Source organism: Silene latifolia, chromosome Y (genome assembly GCF_048544455.1).
Source record: "Silene latifolia isolate original U9 population chromosome Y, ASM4854445v1, whole genome shotgun sequence".
Classification (NCBI taxonomy): Eukaryota; Viridiplantae; Streptophyta; class Magnoliopsida; order Caryophyllales; family Caryophyllaceae; genus Silene; species Silene latifolia.
The window spans coordinates 185,165,407-185,182,840 of NC_133538.1; the positions used below are offsets into that span (position 1 = coordinate 185,165,407).

Here is a 17,434-nt window from a genome sequence, read left to right on the forward strand (position 1 = left end):
ATCTGCTTAATCCTTTTTCTCTGCCTTATTCTCTCCCTTACTCTCATTAGTTTAGAACAATCAATCAATTAAAACCCCCCAATTTGGTTACCGTGACGAACTTAGACAAAGCTGACATTTTCCCATCTCCCTGTGGAGATCGACCCGACTTCCCTAGCTATATTAGTTAGAGCCAGTTGGTTATTTTTTATAGGTATACGACTGCCCTGTCATCATCATCATCATTATCATCATCTTTGTTGCTGCGTTTTCAAATTAGGGTTATGGCAATAGTGATAGGTGATTGTACTGTTTGTGTAGGTGTGTTCCTTGATTGATTGGTATCGTGTCATCGGAAGTGGAATCGCTGCAGTGCGCTAGAGGTAGGTTCGCCTACTCAGTTTCTGTTGGTTGTTTAGTGTGTCGGTTGTTGTGTGGATTGTAGTGTCAGTGTGGTTGTTTGATTACGGTAATCGATTGGTGTTGTATTGTTTCGTTTGTTGTTGTTGTGGTGTACCTGACTGTGAATCATTGTCTATGGTTCTCGAGGTGCGTCCTCGGCTGAGTGGAGTCACTTGCGGGAGTGGCTTCACGCCCTAGTTTCGCCCTCCGTGGAACCCGCCACGGAAGGGGATGTGCACATTAATGGGACAGGGTTATCGCTCGGTATGATGAGCGGGACTTAGGTGAGAACGGTTGCGGTCCCCCACTGGCAGGGCTGGTCCAGTGGACAATCAGTGACGGTGAAAGAAATCCTGCCATTTCTCGACGCTTTTTCAGGCTGTTTTCGACGCTTAAAAGCGTCGGCATTTTATTTCTCGACGCTTTGAAAAGCGTGGCTTTTTGAGCCATCAGGAATTTTTGACGCTTTTTGGCGTCAACCTTTTCAACGCCTTTTTGCGTCAGCACCTTTTAAATTAGCGACAATTTTCAATGTCAAGGACTTTTGGCACTTCTTTGCGTCAAGAATCTGGAAGCTTCACGACGCTTTTTCCAGGACCTCTAATAGTTTTTTTGCTTCTAATGTTTTCATCGCTATCATTGACAAAATTAAATGCTATTACTAGATGAACTCATAAATTAGAGCGTATAGAATATAATAATTTAACGAACATATATCCAAAACAAAATTTTATAGCATAAAATTGCATTATTAAATTATATACATTACTAATTCACAAAACATATAGTAATTAAATATCCATACAAGAGAAATCATAAGATACAGAGTATATCGCTACTACTGCTTTCAAGCAAAAATAAAAAAAATGTTTCAAAACCATAATTCCTAGCCAGGGGCGGCTTAACTGCTCCCAAAAGTGAAATCGAGAAAATGCTCCTTTCTTCCAGATGCACCGCGCCAAGAGTATTCGATGAATTTGGTACCTAGACAAATGAGAATTAAATATCAATAAGGTGAAGTATGAATATAAATATAGACATAATAGGCATTAAAGACGAGTAAATTAAAATGATATCAAGAGCATATATTAGTAAATTGAAACTGATAAAAAAAAAAAAAAAAACATAGCTAAACAGTGACCACATGACACCATATCATTAACCTTAAAAAGGCAACCAGGCTCGTCTAAAATATCGAGTTACAATGAGCACATGAAAAAATTTAAAATTCCATTTATCCTAACAATCTTCTACAGATCCACAAGATTTAAAGGCTAATATGTGTATATCTTGTAATCCTTACATTCAACATGAAACTTTGTGCACTAATGACAATCAGAACTAACCTTCAAATAAAAAGCTATATTGAAGTTTAAGGGGACTTCATTCAATGACTGAATCTTCTAAGTGTATAGAGGTAGCCGAGAGGTATGCACTTCTATGATGCATCTCCCCACATGAGCTCCTCCAAAGCCACCTAGCCCAGCCACTGCATGAACGCTCCTTCAATAAGCGATAAAAATGGGATGTAAGAAACTAATGGTTATGACATGAATAAGCAAAATAAATTTCTGTCGAAGTATCATCATATAGTCTACAGCGAAAATACATATAGTCAAGAATCGAAGGCAACTAAACAAGCTCAATAAAAAAGTGGTATCGAACCATTTGTATAAATTTTATCAAAATAGTTGCTTTACATTACTGCCTATATCAAAAAACAATCATTGTTCAACAGTCATCCAGTACAACAAGAACAACAAAAATTCATTAGTCCCAAAATTAGTTGGCATTGATTAACATGTAAATAATTGAAAACAGTAGTTGCTCGTGAATTTCTAACTACATTAAATCCCTAAATTAATAACGGAAAGAGCCGTGTAGTTTGTAGCGTTGGTGAAGCATTATGCACCAAAGGGGAAACATAAGAAACCATCATTATACAAGTGAACAACCTCTCCCTCAGAATTACTAAAAAACTTATTTTTAGCTAAACGATGACTACATAACACCATATTTATGTAAACTTATATCCATACAAACATCTATCAGTTATGTGAAAGGTCCCCATACATTAGTTTGCACCTTACGACAAACTAATACATCATCACATGACATTACAAAAACAACATTCCCAAATTTTATTCTTTTCTACAAGTTAGCTTGTTGGAAAATATCAGAATTTTCAATTCATGGTGAACTTTCAATTTTATAAACACCATAGTCCACAGACAAGGTGAAAAAACATGTCGACACAACACACGGTTTAAACAGTGAGCCTACTACTACACGTACTAGCCACTGCCGAATAAGATAAGTTGTCCGACTGTATCAAGGGACTACCAAGTTAAAGAGTTAAGGTCCATTTACAAAGAATCTAAAACTCAGAAATTAGTAGAACTGATTGAAATTACCTAGAGATTAAGACGGGATATGATGAAATAGAATGTCAGGTCTACAACTAGCAAAGAAAGTGTCAATTAAATAGCAAGTTTTCACGTATCTGCAAATAATTGTGATTGGAAAGTGCCTACAATAACCTTCAGTTGAAAAAAAATCACTCATTCAGTTAGCACAACTGTTGAGAAATAATAGTTAGCCACCAGAATGTTCCTCTTACCCATGGATGTACAACTCATGACAGCCTCACCCTTGACACTCGTCATAAAAATTGATTATAAAACTCTCCTAAAATACCCTCACTAATCACCATCAAGTTCATTTTAATCCGTAACTAATCACAAAACAGAAACATATTTCACCTCCATCATCAACAGCTAATGCCTAGCAAGATAGAAAGGAATCAATCGCGGAAGGTAAATTTAAAATTCAGCCAAAAGATTAAATCTTAAAGCACCTACTGATATACAATACAATATTCATTCCATCAAGTTAATTACCACATCGCAATAGAAGTTCATCTAAAATGAATAAATGAACATTAGCATCAATGACAACACCTCCACACTGCCAACTTATACATAATTTGATCCGCGAAAGATTTTAAGACACATAACAAATGAAATTCTTAACATAAGCAAGAAGGGTTTTGTTATAGACACTTTCAACTATAGCTTTAACGCTTCACATTGAAAAATTTAGTTGACAAAATATCATAAATGATATACATGATAATGGTATGGAATACTCCCTTTGTCCTAATCATTTGTTTGTCTTTCCTATTCTTTGGGAGGGGTATTTTAATCAAATGCAAACAAATTATTGAGACGGTGGTAGTAATAAATAACATAAAAGACGAACGCAAAAAAATTACCACTAGTTTGATAATAGATACCAACCCACTAACACCTTGTCGTCAGCACATCACCTGCTTACCTGCAACAACAAACATCCAGCATAGCAGCATAATGTCACTAACATTTACACTCCCAACAACATGAACCTATTAAAAACAAGGGAAAACACATCAGCAAATATACTTATCTGTGACAGATTCAACTTCTAACTCTTTGAAAAGATAGCTTTAACAGTAAAAAAAAAAAAAAAAGAGATAAAACCTACCTCTTGAGTTCGTCATTTATAAAATTTGATTGCAAGGACCAAAATTTAAGTTGGTATATATGGTGCTTTCCTAAAATTTAAAACATCCCAGATTAAGGTTCCTTCATTAATAAAAGATTTAATCATTGACCAAGATTTGTACAATCTACAAGAATAAATATAAAGATTATAGTAGGTCACATTTTGAGTAGATCACCACTAAAGAACATAAGACATTAATGAATAAAAACTTTACATTTCCAGCAACATAAACATAATGACTTACTGTAACACTATCAATTTCCTCCATTCTAATTTTATTGTCCCCTAGAAAATAACCGAGATTTAGAGAGTATAAGACATCCAGAGAACAAGGATATAACTTAAATTCATATAAAATCTATGACAAAATAAGTAGAGCATAGGTAAATTTCAAAATAAAAGAAACCGGCGTCAATGCCTCAACTACACAAAGAAACTCTGATCCTAACTCAATTAAAGGGGAGAAAATTGAATTTGAGACGACCATATAAAATAACAAAGAAATTAAGGTTAGTATTCATTTTTGCATGTATGAAAAGGCAAAACAAGAAATTAAGCACAACTTCAAAAATGTGAAACTCACATAAAGGCGGACGGATCTAAATGATGAACGACTGATCGAATGGACATCAGAAATCCATTAATTTCCAGTTAAAAGGAGAAGTATTTTCATTGCTCTACCTTGAGAAAAGGTAAGAGATTAGACATTTCGAAGTTCACACTCATGGATAGACAAAATAACTTGGTTAAAAAATGACTAACTATTCATAGTTTGGAAACATTTAAAATATACCTCAATAATCTGAAATATACTTATATTATTGCATGCAGTCTTCATTGATGAGGTACAGTTACATTTCTCGTCAAAGATCTGACCTCGTTCTTAGTTGAACAAATTAACTATTTCACCCAAGCTTGAATCAATCAGAAACGTAAGTTAGACGAAGCATTAGACAAAATACAAGTATAGTTTTCCAATACCCTTATTAGAGTCAATAATTACATTGGACGTACTACTTAGGTGATGAATCTCATTATCTCAATATGAAGGGAAAGTGAAGATCCTAAATGGTGGAAGGCGAGGTGATGTAAGGAATTTTTACCTTCATATGAAGGTAATAATTCATCTCAGGGGAGCTGGGGAACTATTCCACTCTTTTAGAATATCTATTACTCATAGCATTAAAATAGACCAAGGTCTGCATCACCTCGCTAAAGACATACAACATAGCATCTATATACATAATTTGAGGACAAAAGAAGAAAGGTTTACCATTTGTCCTGATTCTGGTAGTTTGCTGTAATCTTCAGAATGTTTTTAGACTGTTCCACATAAGCTGCATTCATCTCAGTAACCAAAAGCACCCAAAATCACAGCTGCAAGAACATTTTTATAGTAGAATCAACCCCCGACCAAAGAACCGATTGTGAGCCGGGTCCATGTGGACGTTAGCCAAAACTTCCCAGAAAGTTGAAAAGCACAATACGTAGCTATATGTTGTACGAGTAGCAGTTTAACTCACCAAGGCAGTGACATCCATATCCAGACCTTGTTTCTTTAATGCCTTGCCCGCCTGTTCCACATGTCTTTGCCAATCTATACATTAGAAAAAAAAAATTGAAAAGTTGCAACAAATAGCCACCCGAATAAAAAGTTCTAAATCCTCCATCTGGAATGGATTGTGTTTAACAGCAACACGAGTTTGCAAATTTCTCAAAGTTAAATAATACCTCATCATCAACTTAACAGGTTACTGACTGCTGTACATGATTTCTAGTTTTCCTAGTTACTAGCCTAGCTATGCTTTTAGCCAAGCATTCCAACTTCTGAAATCCCAAATGATCATATTATAACCACTAGCAGTAACTAAACAACAGTAAAAACTCGTATGGAGTGGTGTATTTATGAATGCATAGAACTTGAGATTGTAATCAATATCTCTTAACAGAGATTCATGAAGATGGAATCAATGAAATGTATTAGCAAACAGGAAATCAAAATATGACGAAGTACCTGAAAGGCAGCCAGAATTTCACTTGGCTTGCGGAGATCAAGATACGCCGAACACACCGTCAGACTCTCAGCTAGCAGATCCCAGCCCTGTGGAGTGAAAAGGACTTATCAGCAATGGTGATTGTAGAAACAACACGAAAATTAACAGTTTCCAACATCTTAAGCACTTAATTATAGCAAGAATCATCAAAACCGATTCTATACAAAATCTCTAATTCAATAAGAAACCCTGATTCATAAAAATATACTGTAATTTTCAGTCGAAATTTGTTGGTGAAAGTTGCCCAATTAAATTTAGCATAAAAATTAGATAAAATCTGAATTAAATAATGCTAATTCATCTTGATAAATAAATGACAATCAAAACCAAGAAATTTCACTTTTCTAAGAGATGATGATAAAGGTGTACTTACGAATGGCTATAGAGGAGTGAACTTGAATACTGATGTGCGAGCCCTTAATGGTGAACGCTGACGGCGGTAGTGGGGATGGCGGTGGCGGTGGCGGTGAATCTGAAAGAGAAAGGAAAGAGAAAGTAGAGAGAACGAGATGTGCGCGCGTAATTAATTGGAGCGGTTTCTTCAGTAGGATAGACGGAAAGTAGAGGGTTTTTTAATTAAAAATGATTATTATATTACTAAGAAGAATATTGTGGGAAAAAATAGGTCGACGCTTAAGCGTCGGGAAGCTAAGGGCATTGTAGTAGTGATGTGTGTGTGTTTTTTGTGTATTTGTGTAGTGTCTGTTGTTGTTGATGTGTTGCCTCAGTTGCTGACCTTGTGTGGTTTGTCTTTGTTTGTTCTGTTGTGTCTGTCGTGATCCCTTATAGTGAGCAGTCGGTCTTTCAGGTGAGGTCTTGGATGATAGCTGGAGTCTTGGCAGGGATGGGTCCTTTGCAAGTTACGTCAGAGATAGTTCACATAAGGATGTTGAGTTGTATCTTTTGTTTTTAGTAGTTTGGTTAGATCACTTGTAATAATTGTAACTGTTATTTTATCGACTTTTGATTATTATTTTCCTCGGGTAACCGAGATGGTAACGCCTTTATATGCTAGGGAAGGTCTTGTTAAGGCTCCTTGGTATATGTGGGTGTTACAGTAAGCCCCACTCGATAGAGTATCCTAAGACCCATAAAACCGTAGTGTTACAGTCTTCCCTCCTTAAAAAGAACTTCGTCCCCGAAGTTCAAACCACAACAAAACAAAAACACACTAACACCAACCCGACACAACAATATAAACAAAACTCCAAAACACACCTCCCAAAACAAAACTCAACCCGACTCAAAACAACTACTAACTATACCAAAACCCACATAAAACACGCGAAAACTCTATGCGACCATCTCCTACCCCCCTAAAAGAAACAAGGTTACGTCCCCGTAACCACACATACCTGATAAAAAAGAGACGGGTACCGCTCCCTCATAGCCTCTTCCGCCTCCCATGTAGCCTCCTCAACCTCATGGTTAGACCAAAGAACCTTAAGCAACACTGTCTCACCAAGTCTAGTTTTCCTAACCTTTCGATCAAGAATAAGCAACACTGTCTCACCATGTCTAGTTTTCCTAACCTTTCGATCAAGAATCTATTTAGGCACCTCAAGATAAGACAAAAAATCATCCAGCTCGATGTTCTCTACCTCTAACACATGTGATGGATCACTAACATACTTCCGCAGCTGAGATACAAGAAACACATTATGCCCTCTATCCAAAGCAGCTGGTAAAGCTAACCGATAAGCAACCTCACTCACACGGTCCAAGATCTCATATGGTCCTATAAACTTTCTGGCTCATCTTACCTTTCTTACCAAATCTCATGACCCCACGCATAGGAGACACTTTCAAAAGAACCTTGTCCCCAACCTGAAACTCTATGTCCCGGCGATGTAGATCTGCATAACTCTTTTGTCGATCCTGGGCCGCTTTCATCCTTTGCCTAATCGCCTTAACTGTTCAACCATCTCCCGTACCATTTGTGGTCCCAAAACAAGCGCCTCAAAGACTATCACCCCAACAGATCAGACTCCTACATCTCCTCCCATATAAAGTCTCAAATGGTGCCATGCCAATACTGGTGTGATAGCTGCTGTTGTAAGAAAATTCAATCAAATCCAACCTCTGCTCCCAGCTACCACCAAAATCCATAACACAAGCTCGCAACATGTCCTCTAAAGTCTTGATGGTCCTCTCCGTCTGGCCATCAGTCGCAGGATAAAATGCAGTACTCATCTTTAAGGTAGTCCCCATCATCTCCTGCAACTCTTTCCAAAATCATGATATGAACCTCGCATCTCTATCGGACACTATATTCTTAGGCATCACATGCAAACAAACCACACGTTTCCTATAAGCCAAAGCCAACTGTATCTTGGTCCAATTATCTTTCATCGGCACAAAGTGAGCTGATTTCGTCAGTCGGTCTACTATAACCCATATCATGTTATTACCTTGCTGACTTTTCGGCAAACCAACTATAAAATCCATAGAAATGGACTCCCACTTCCACTCAAGTACCTCAAGAGACTGAATCTTACCTTGTGGTCGTCGCTGCTCCCCTTTCACTCTCTGACAAGTCAAACAACGAGCCACGAACTCAGCTATTTCTTTCTTCATCCCCGGCCACCAAAAATTCTTCTTCAAATCTTTGGATAGCTTGTCACCGCCTCGATGTACCGAGTATGGTGTGCACTGAGCCTCTATCATGATTATCTTTCTCAACTCCTCATCACTAGGAACACACCATCTCCCATCAAATATCACACTACCATCTGTATGAATAGAGAATCTAGACGTTGTCCCTTTCTCTACCCCAACTCTCCACTCATCAATCTTGGGATCCAAAGCCTGCTTCCTGCAAATATCATCATAAAGGTCCGGCTCCACTGTCAAATTCCCTCTAGCATCCCCTTTCTGCATCATATGTATCCCCATCTTCCCCACCTCATCTCTCAATCTCATCAAAGACATAGCTGTGCATAAGGAATACACACTCTTCCTGCTTAGGGCATCTGCAACCACATTAACTTTCCCTTCATGGTAAATGATATCCATGTTCTAATCACCAATCAGTTCCATCCACCTCCTCTGTCTCATGTTCAACTCCTTTTGAGTGAAGATGTACTTGAGACTCTTGTGATCTGAAAACACCTTAAAGGTCGCCCCATAAAGATAGTGCCTCCAAATCTTGAGAGCAAACACAACTGCACCCAACTCCAGATCATGTGTAGGGTAGTTCTCCTCATAAGACTTCAATTTCCTATAATCATAGACAATCACTTTCCCATTCTGCATCAACACACAACCCAACCCATTCTTTGAAGCATCTGTATACACCTCAAAGTTCTCACTCCCTTCAAGTAATGCTAAGATGGGAGCTGTGGTCAAACGCTTCTTTAAGGTCTAGAATGCCGTCTCACAACTTTCATCCCAACGAAACTTGTTCTCTTTCCTCATCAAGGCTGTCATAGGTCTAGCTATCTTGGAGAAATCCTTCACGAACCGCAGATAGTACCCTGCTAAACCCAAGAAACTTCTTATCTCTGCCACATTCTTTGGTGCTTCCCACTTGGTAACTGCCTCAATCTTTGCAGGATCCACAACTACCCCTTTCTTTGAAATCACATGCCCCAGAAAGGAAACCTCCTCTAACCAGAACTCACACTTAGACAACTTTGCATACAGCTGATATTCTCGCAAAGTCTGCAACACAATCCTCAAATGCTCCTCATGCTCTTCTTTAGTCTTAGAAAAGACTAAGATATCATCTATAAAGACCACCACAAACCGATCCAATAACTGACTGAAGACCCGGTTCATCAAATCCATAAACACGGCAGGTGCATTAGATAACCCAAACGGCATCACAACATACTCATAATGACCATACCTCGATGTAAAAGTTGTCTTTGGTATGTCCTCCTCTCTAATCTTCACCTGATGGTAACCCGACCTCAAATCAATCTTGGAAAAGACTGCTGCACCGCTCAACTGATCAAACAAATCATCTATCCTTGGCAAAGGATATTTGTTCTTTACTGTAACTCTGTCCAGCTCCCCATAATCGATGCACAACCTAAAGCTCCCATCTTTCTTCTTCACAAACAAAACTGGTGCTCCCCATGGTGATACACTAGGTCTAATGTATCCCTTCTCAATCAGATCATCCAGCTGCTTCCTTAACTCCTCCAACTCCTTAGGACCCATACGATACGGTGCCTTAGAGATTGGCCCCGTTCCTGGTTTCAGCTCAACGCTGAAATGTATCTCCCTCTTAGGTGGCAACCCTGGAATCTCCTCTGGAAAGACATCTGGAAACTCTCCCACCACTGGTATCTGCTAAACTGACAGACTCTCCACTCTATGATCTCTCACATGGCATAAAATCAACGGGCATCTCTTCCTCAGATAGGACTTCAGGGTCACTGCTGAAATCAACTTGACTTTGGGTTTGACAACAAACCCCCGATAAGACACACTAATCCCCTTAAGACCTCTCAAAGAAACCCTCTTTTGATGACAGTCTATCTTAGCTTTATACTTACCCAACCAGTCCATACCAACTATCATCTCAAAACCCTCCAAAGGAAACTCTAATAAGTCCACTAGTAGGTCAACCTGCCCAACTATCGTAGACACACCTCTATACAACCGCCCACAAGACACAGACTCACCAGAAGGTATAAAAACTTCCTCTCTTATAGACTCATACTCACCCAAACCCAACCGTTTAGCATGACTCGATGATACAAACGACTGCGACGCTCCCGAATCAAACAAAACAAAGGTAAAAATTCCATTAACAAGAAATGTACCGGTGATAACATGAGCATCATCCTCAGCTGCTTTCTTCTCCATCATAAACAGCTTCCCACTGGTCTTCTGCCCACCTCCCTAGACAGTACTAGCTGAGGTAGACGGCTTAGCAGCCGACCCCTGGTTGTTGTTGTTGTTGTTGTTCGTCGCCGGTCTCTGGTATGAATTACCGTTATTGCGGTTAGCCCCACCGTTGTTGTTACTCTGACCACCCCTGTTGTTCCACGACCCAACCGGCCTGTTACTAGCATAGCTCTGCGAAGGACCCTGAGAGAAACTCCCATGTGACGGTCTCTGGAAACCCCAACTCATAGCACTGGTGCACTCATGCCTCTTGTGGCCCATACCGCCAGAGTTAAAACAAGTCATACCCCAACTACTACTACCACTCCCACGACCACACCCAAAGGAAGCCCCAGCACTAAACCCCAAACCCGATCAATATGCCCTTGCCTGGTTATGGCCACCCTTCTTGTAACTGGATTGACCACCTCCCTCACTCTCAGCTTTCCTCTTCTCAGAGCCTCTCTCCTTGGTCATTTCACACTACTACACATACCTTGCATTGGTGACGCTTTTTCAGGCGTTTTTCGACGCTTTAAAGCGTCAATTTTGTTTTTATCGACGCTTTATAAAAGCGTCAAATTTTGGGCCGTCACTATTTTTTGACGCTTTTTTTAGTCAATAATTATGACATTTTTTAGCGTCTTCATGGCCTATTGACGCTTTTAATTGTCAACAAAATTGACGCTTTTAAGCGTCTTTGGTGGCTATTGACGCTTTTAATTGTCAATAAATGTGACGCTTTTAAACGTCTTCATGGACTATTGACGCTTTTAATTGTCAACAAAATTGACGCTTTTAAGCGTCTTTGGTGGCTATTGACGCTTTTAATTGTCAATAAATGTGACGCTTTTAAGCGTCTTCTGCGACTATTGATGGTCTTATGTGTCAGTCGATGAGACGGAATTAGGCGTCAACTATTAATATATTGACGCTTCTTATTGTCAGAGTATAATTTCGGCTTTTAGATTTTTAAGAATTTGATTTCCTGATAAAATCGTAGAGAATAAATAGACATATAATGTAGTAGTACTACACTACTACTAGCTATTACTAAATCATAAACCAATATAATGCAATTTATATATATAATGAAGTAGTACCCACGTACTTTTATAAATAATCACAAGTCTGATACATATATCGTCTCCGTCACAAATACTAGCATTGACAATTTACCTAATATAAACTGGTACTTTATAGTACGACAAAATCAAAAATAGCAATAAGGATCCGGATGAAAGTAAAATCCAACATAAAGTTGTCAAAAAGTCGTAAATAATGCTATGAAACTAGCTAGACAAGGACACCTAGTAGTTTGAACGTCGTAGGGGCTTCAATGATGTAGGCGCAATGTTAAAGGGGCTTCAATCAACATATGAAGGCGCATCTTGACCATATGACGAATCTGAAACCTACAACGGGCATACAAAATATATTTTATATGAATATATTTGATTAGTACACACTGAAGGCAGGAATAACATAAAGCAATAATTTACATGAATATATTTGATTAGCTCCAAAATTTTACCTTCACATGGAAATCAAAATTCCAGCAGAAAAAGAACCTAACTCTGATGGAAGCAACACCCAATGTTTATGGATTTTGGGCTTATGATGCTACTACTGCTCTAGTTAGAGCTGTCGAATGAGTTGGTAATATTAATTTCACCTATCGGAAAGCTGACATGGAAGCTAACTTATCTACTGATATTGCTACAATGGTAGTCTCACAAAGTTGGCCCCTAAGTTCTTGAAAAACTGTTACACTTGAGATTTAAAGGTTTGAGTTGTAATTTCTCTTTTCGATGGGGAGATTCAAGGCTTGACTTTTCAGTTCATAAAACATTAGGAATTGTGGGAAGCATGTAATCGGGTATTGGACACCATCCAGCGGACTAGTTAAGCCATCTGACAGTGGAAAACATGCTACTTCAGTTGTTAGCCTTGCCACTATTAGATGGCCTAGTGATTCAACATCGATTCCTAGAGGTTGGGTGAGTTCAGCAAACGGATAGAATAGCTAATATTGCAAGTACCAACTCCTTAAAGAGAGCCAATGAAACAATACTTGTAGTTACTAACGGAAATGAACTACTCTGTTTATGCTAGTCAGTAATTTACCTTTGTTCAAATTTGATCCATATCATATCTTCGACCTACATCAAAGACCAACAAAAAATGGGAACAAATTAAATGTTACAATAGGACACAAAAACTGGAATATTAATGAACATGTATACTAGTCATCGCTAATATTGCAAGTACCGACCGCCTAAAGAGAGCCAATGAAACAATACTTGTAGTTACTAAGGGAATTGAACTACTTTGTTTATGCTAGTCATTAATATACCTTTGTTCAAAATTTCTCACAAAATAGGTAAAGGTAAACAATTGACTAAGAAAGAGAGAGTATAAACTAACCATAAACTATACACAACCTTCATACTTGCAATAGTATCGGTTCCCCTATCTTGATTCTAGCCAAACCATTTGCCTATCATAAATTCAGTGGCAAAAACAAAGATCAGCTTGTACCCTAGTTCGATAAAAACTCGAATCCTACACAAAAAAAGAAGTCCATTCTACTGACAAGTTCAATTGAGATTTCTTCATTACAGTACCCCAACAAATCATCAACATTAATACTGACAAGTTCAATTGAGATTTTAAGTTCAAATTACCGATTATTTTCCCCTAGCTTATCTTGTTCCAATAGTAAACATTGTTCCGCCAGTGTCCCGGTACTACTAATAAATTCAATTTAGAGCATCAAAGCCAAGCAAATCTCGTTAAATACACAAGCAGGGTCAACTACATTGATTAAGAAAGACAAATAAGAAGACCTATATTAATTTATACCCAATTGAGTATACAAAAGAACAAACCATGGAACCTTAAATTTTACTCCCTCAGTCGGTCATTTGTTTACCTTTATTTTTTCTTTGTGGCGGGTATTTTAGTTGAAGGTAAACAAATGATTTGAGACGAAGGGAAGGAGTAGTATTGTACCTGAAAAAAGTTGTCAATTGGTCGCGGGTAGTCAGTTGGCCGCTAACTTGTGTTGTGGTTTTATTTTGGAGGGAAGGCTGCTAAACCTGGGTTCGAATACGTATCTCTCACTCTTGGACGTAGGAAATCTACATCCATATTAAGGTTGAGATGTGTATTTAAATGTGGGAGATCTACAAGATATACATACGTAGACACGGCCCATTTTTACCTTGAACACAAAAAGTTGAACGATTGACATTTACTTTATGATTGTCTCAAGTTCAAGGCATCTCATTCCATCTTACAATAACATAAACCAACAGATTAGTTCGATAATCATTACCCTCCCGAGTCCCGACCAGTCGTCGATGTTCCAAAAGGGTTCAACATGTAGATGAAAATGTAAGAATTGCTGCTATACAATCTACTTCCCCAGTTCTTCATAATTAAAATGTAACATTCAGAAATGCAATAAACCGACTACAACCGTCATTGTTAAAACAATAGTATCTCGAAAATCAAGAATGATCCATGACTAAGCAAAGATTAATATTCATCAACATCACAACATTTATTTTCTCTCTGATATCAAAGATTAATATTTATCAACATCCATGACTGCGCAAAAACTAACTCAGAACTGTCTTGAATATGTCCTTCATAGGTGATAGGTCTAATGACATTGGACACTTCAATATCATCAATAACTCAAAATGTATCCAAAGGGTGTTAAACTAATTATGTTTCACCGTTATGGCCAAGCAGAAGCTTGACTAGAGTCGAGTATCGTTTGAGTCGAACAGGGGTCACATGCAGGACCTGAATTAACTTAATGTTGTTCCAAATTTTTCCTTTAATAACAAATAAACAATTCACAATTATAACTATAGACGATCTGTTCTAACAATATTTGCTATCAAAACAAAAACAATAAAAAAAACTATACACAACACACAAATCATGGATTAATTAATCTACACTTTGCTATCAAAGAATTTCAACAATCGTTTGCATAAACAATTAAAAGAAATCATATTAGCCCAAAATAAAAAAAACATAACTTTGCGACTTATGAGTAATAACTTACGAATTTACGAATTATTGAAATTATCAAGCAATACTTAATCATGTTGCTGATGATCGAAATTATCAACCACACCCACAATTCGATTAAATCAATTAAAATTTACAATAACTTCCGAGTAGATGAAAAAGAGTGAAGAGTAGAACCGTACCTATGATAGGTAATAGGCAGATTGTATCTTTGTGAGTTGAAGAATTAGAATTGATTGGCAGATTAGCAGATTTTTTTTAATTGCCCTTGATCTGATGATGATCGAACGAGAATTTGAAAGGTTAGGGTTTTTTTTCTTTGAAGAATGACAAAATAACGTAGTGAGTGTGATGATAATGGATGGATGGATGGATGGGTATTAGTGGGCTTTTTAGGTGAAATTTGAAATTTGCGCTTCTTTCACTTAGTATATGGCGGTTTTCCCAAATATCAAATTCGAGAGTTAATAATGAGGTCGACGATTTATACAAGCGTCAATGCGAAAGCGTAATCAATGTAAGGGATTTGTAGTAGTGTCAACTAACCTCTCAGTCCTCCCAGCACGCTCATAGACCTCCTTCACATCAGTAAGAGCTCCCACCGGTAACTTCTCCATAATTTTGGGGGTCAACCCCTTCTCAAACCTCAATGCCAAGTTCACTTGGCTCAGCCCCATGTCCTCAGCATACCTAGACTTCTCATTAAACTTATGGTAGTACTCAGCAACGGTCATCATAGAGGTCATCTTAAAATCATCAAACTTTTCCCTCAGCTTACTACGCACAAGTTCAGGCACAAACTCACGCCTCATCGCTTTCTTGAACTCATCCCAAGGTATCGCAGGTAACCCCTGTTTCAAATATATATCCAAAGCACTCACCTTTACTTTATCCCACCACTCACCAGCTGCCTCTTGTGGGCATGGGCCACGTCTCGGTCTGTGGATTTGGGCCACCTACCAATCCGTAGTCACAAGCCACCTGCACGCCAAGCCAATCTATGAACATGCAACGGTCTTTTGAAAGCCACGCTCGGCGGCGTAAAGATGCTTTCGACCGGATTGTTTTAGATCGGTCTGTTTCGTCTCGGTAAGGGTCTCGAAACGATTAGAGATGTTCGGAGTCGCCACCAAGCATTTGTGGGATGCCTGGAACCCGTTCGAGTTCCACTTTATACCTCAGTCAAATCGAAGCACAAAGCAGCGTTTGACATAGGTACTAAAGATAAGGAAATCGTCCATCTTTAGCATCCTATCTCTAGAATGACTCTCGTACGCCCTGGATAAGGTCGTCAACTATCCAAAGTTTCTGAGTAAGAGGTGAAGGTACGTATTGGGAAGCCCTTTAATCAGACACCCAATCCCGCCCGCGTTTAGCGGCCTCTACTGATCGATCTTGGTTGGTTGAATGCAAAAGTTGATAAAACGGTTTAAATGCATGAATGCGCATCCAATGATTTAAACCTAACATGTGAGAGCTTTCTAAGTCGGTTGATTTAATCCAAGTATTAAGTATAAGATGTCGAGTTGGATTAATGGTTGATTTGCATGCAAGACGGAAATTAAACATCCATTTACCGTATTAGGTTTAGGGTGCATAACATGATCCATTTGTCTTAGTAAGGCATTTTGCAAATATGGTTTGAACAGTCATCTGATCCGTCTTATATACGGGTTAACCGGAGTCGGGATCGTCCTAGACTGATGCTGGAAGGGAACTGGCCCTATACCAGACGGCTATAAGAGGCACGAGCCAGCCGGCGGTGTAAGGGGCCTCCCCTGGTTTTGAAAATGAGAAAGAAAAGGCCTGCTTGAGGCGCGGATTAGCCCACGGTTTATGTGTCGTGTTCTGACCATTTAGAAAACGTTATAAAACATGTTGGAAATGGGTATTTGAACTCGGTTTAATTTTGAAAGGGTCGTTTAGACCGCATTTGTTGATTTGAAGAACTAGACTCGAATAATCATCATTATTTGATAATATTCGGTGTCGGGTTCGATTTGACAAACTTGACATGAATAGTTTTGAAAAATGATTATGGACTAATTGCTTTAAGTCCATTTTGAATGTAATTAGTCGATACTCGTCATCGTACCCGGGTTAAAATCCGGCATGGTATGTAGAACCAAGGATGATTTTGTGTTGGTGACTAATATGTTTGTTTGAAAATGTGAGGAAATGAAATAAAAGGCTTTAATATACCTTCTAAATGTCATTAACCAAATATTATCACCGAAACACGGATTTAACCGCCATGGTATGAGGAACCGAGGGTGAAAAATATTTTATGGTTAAAACATGTGAAATGAAACAAAAAGGTTTCGAAAATATTTGAAATGGTAAAAACCGATTACAAATATGAAAAATGGATTAAGGGAAATGACGAGAACAAACACGGTTGATTTCTGGTCTGAATACCCCATTTAGGCGCGAGCGATTGGCGACCTAAGGGGCTTCGCCTCGGACAAAAATCAGTTTTGGCTCGTTTATTCCATATTTTGGTTCATGATATGCATGTATTAGCATGTTAGAGTCATGAAACAAATGAAAACATAATAAAAGAGGAT

At 38.3% G+C, this 17,434-nt stretch overlaps 2 long non-coding RNA genes across 12 annotated transcripts; both read right to left on the minus strand.

Moving 5' to 3' along the window:
• Positions 1-1,095: 1,095 nt before the first annotated feature.
• On the minus strand, positions 1,096-6,484 carry LOC141626787 (uncharacterized). 8 transcript variants are annotated; one of them, XR_012536374.1, is made up of 9 exons: positions 6,352-6,484; positions 5,939-6,025; positions 5,448-5,521; positions 5,198-5,301; positions 4,718-4,838; positions 4,508-4,605; positions 3,656-3,717; positions 1,728-1,870; positions 1,096-1,365 (listed from the first exon to the last, which is right to left on the minus strand). It is a non-coding gene; the product is annotated as an uncharacterized LOC141626787 (long non-coding RNA). The 8 variants fall into 8 exon arrangements; XR_012536373.1 differs by lacking the exons at positions 1,728-1,870; positions 6,352-6,484 and adding exons at positions 3,904-3,973; positions 4,169-4,209 and having other exon boundaries at positions 5,939-6,331; XR_012536372.1 differs by lacking the exons at positions 4,508-4,605; positions 6,352-6,484 and having other exon boundaries at positions 1,728-1,884; positions 5,939-6,349.
• Positions 6,485-11,896: 5,412 nt separating this feature from the next.
• LOC141634034 (uncharacterized) lies at positions 11,897-15,234 on the minus strand. 4 transcript variants are annotated; one of them, XR_012538775.1, is made up of 5 exons: positions 15,050-15,234; positions 13,833-13,960; positions 13,505-13,634; positions 13,245-13,317; positions 12,587-12,979 (listed from the first exon to the last, which is right to left on the minus strand). It is a non-coding gene; the product is annotated as an uncharacterized LOC141634034 (long non-coding RNA). The 4 variants fall into 4 exon arrangements; XR_012538774.1 differs by lacking the exons at positions 13,833-13,960; positions 15,050-15,234 and adding an exon at positions 11,897-12,232 and having other exon boundaries at positions 12,945-12,979; positions 13,505-13,818; XR_012538776.1 differs by lacking the exons at positions 13,833-13,960; positions 15,050-15,234 and adding an exon at positions 12,253-12,461 and having other exon boundaries at positions 12,945-12,979; positions 13,505-13,818.
• Between the last annotated feature and the right edge of the window lie 2,200 nt (positions 15,235-17,434).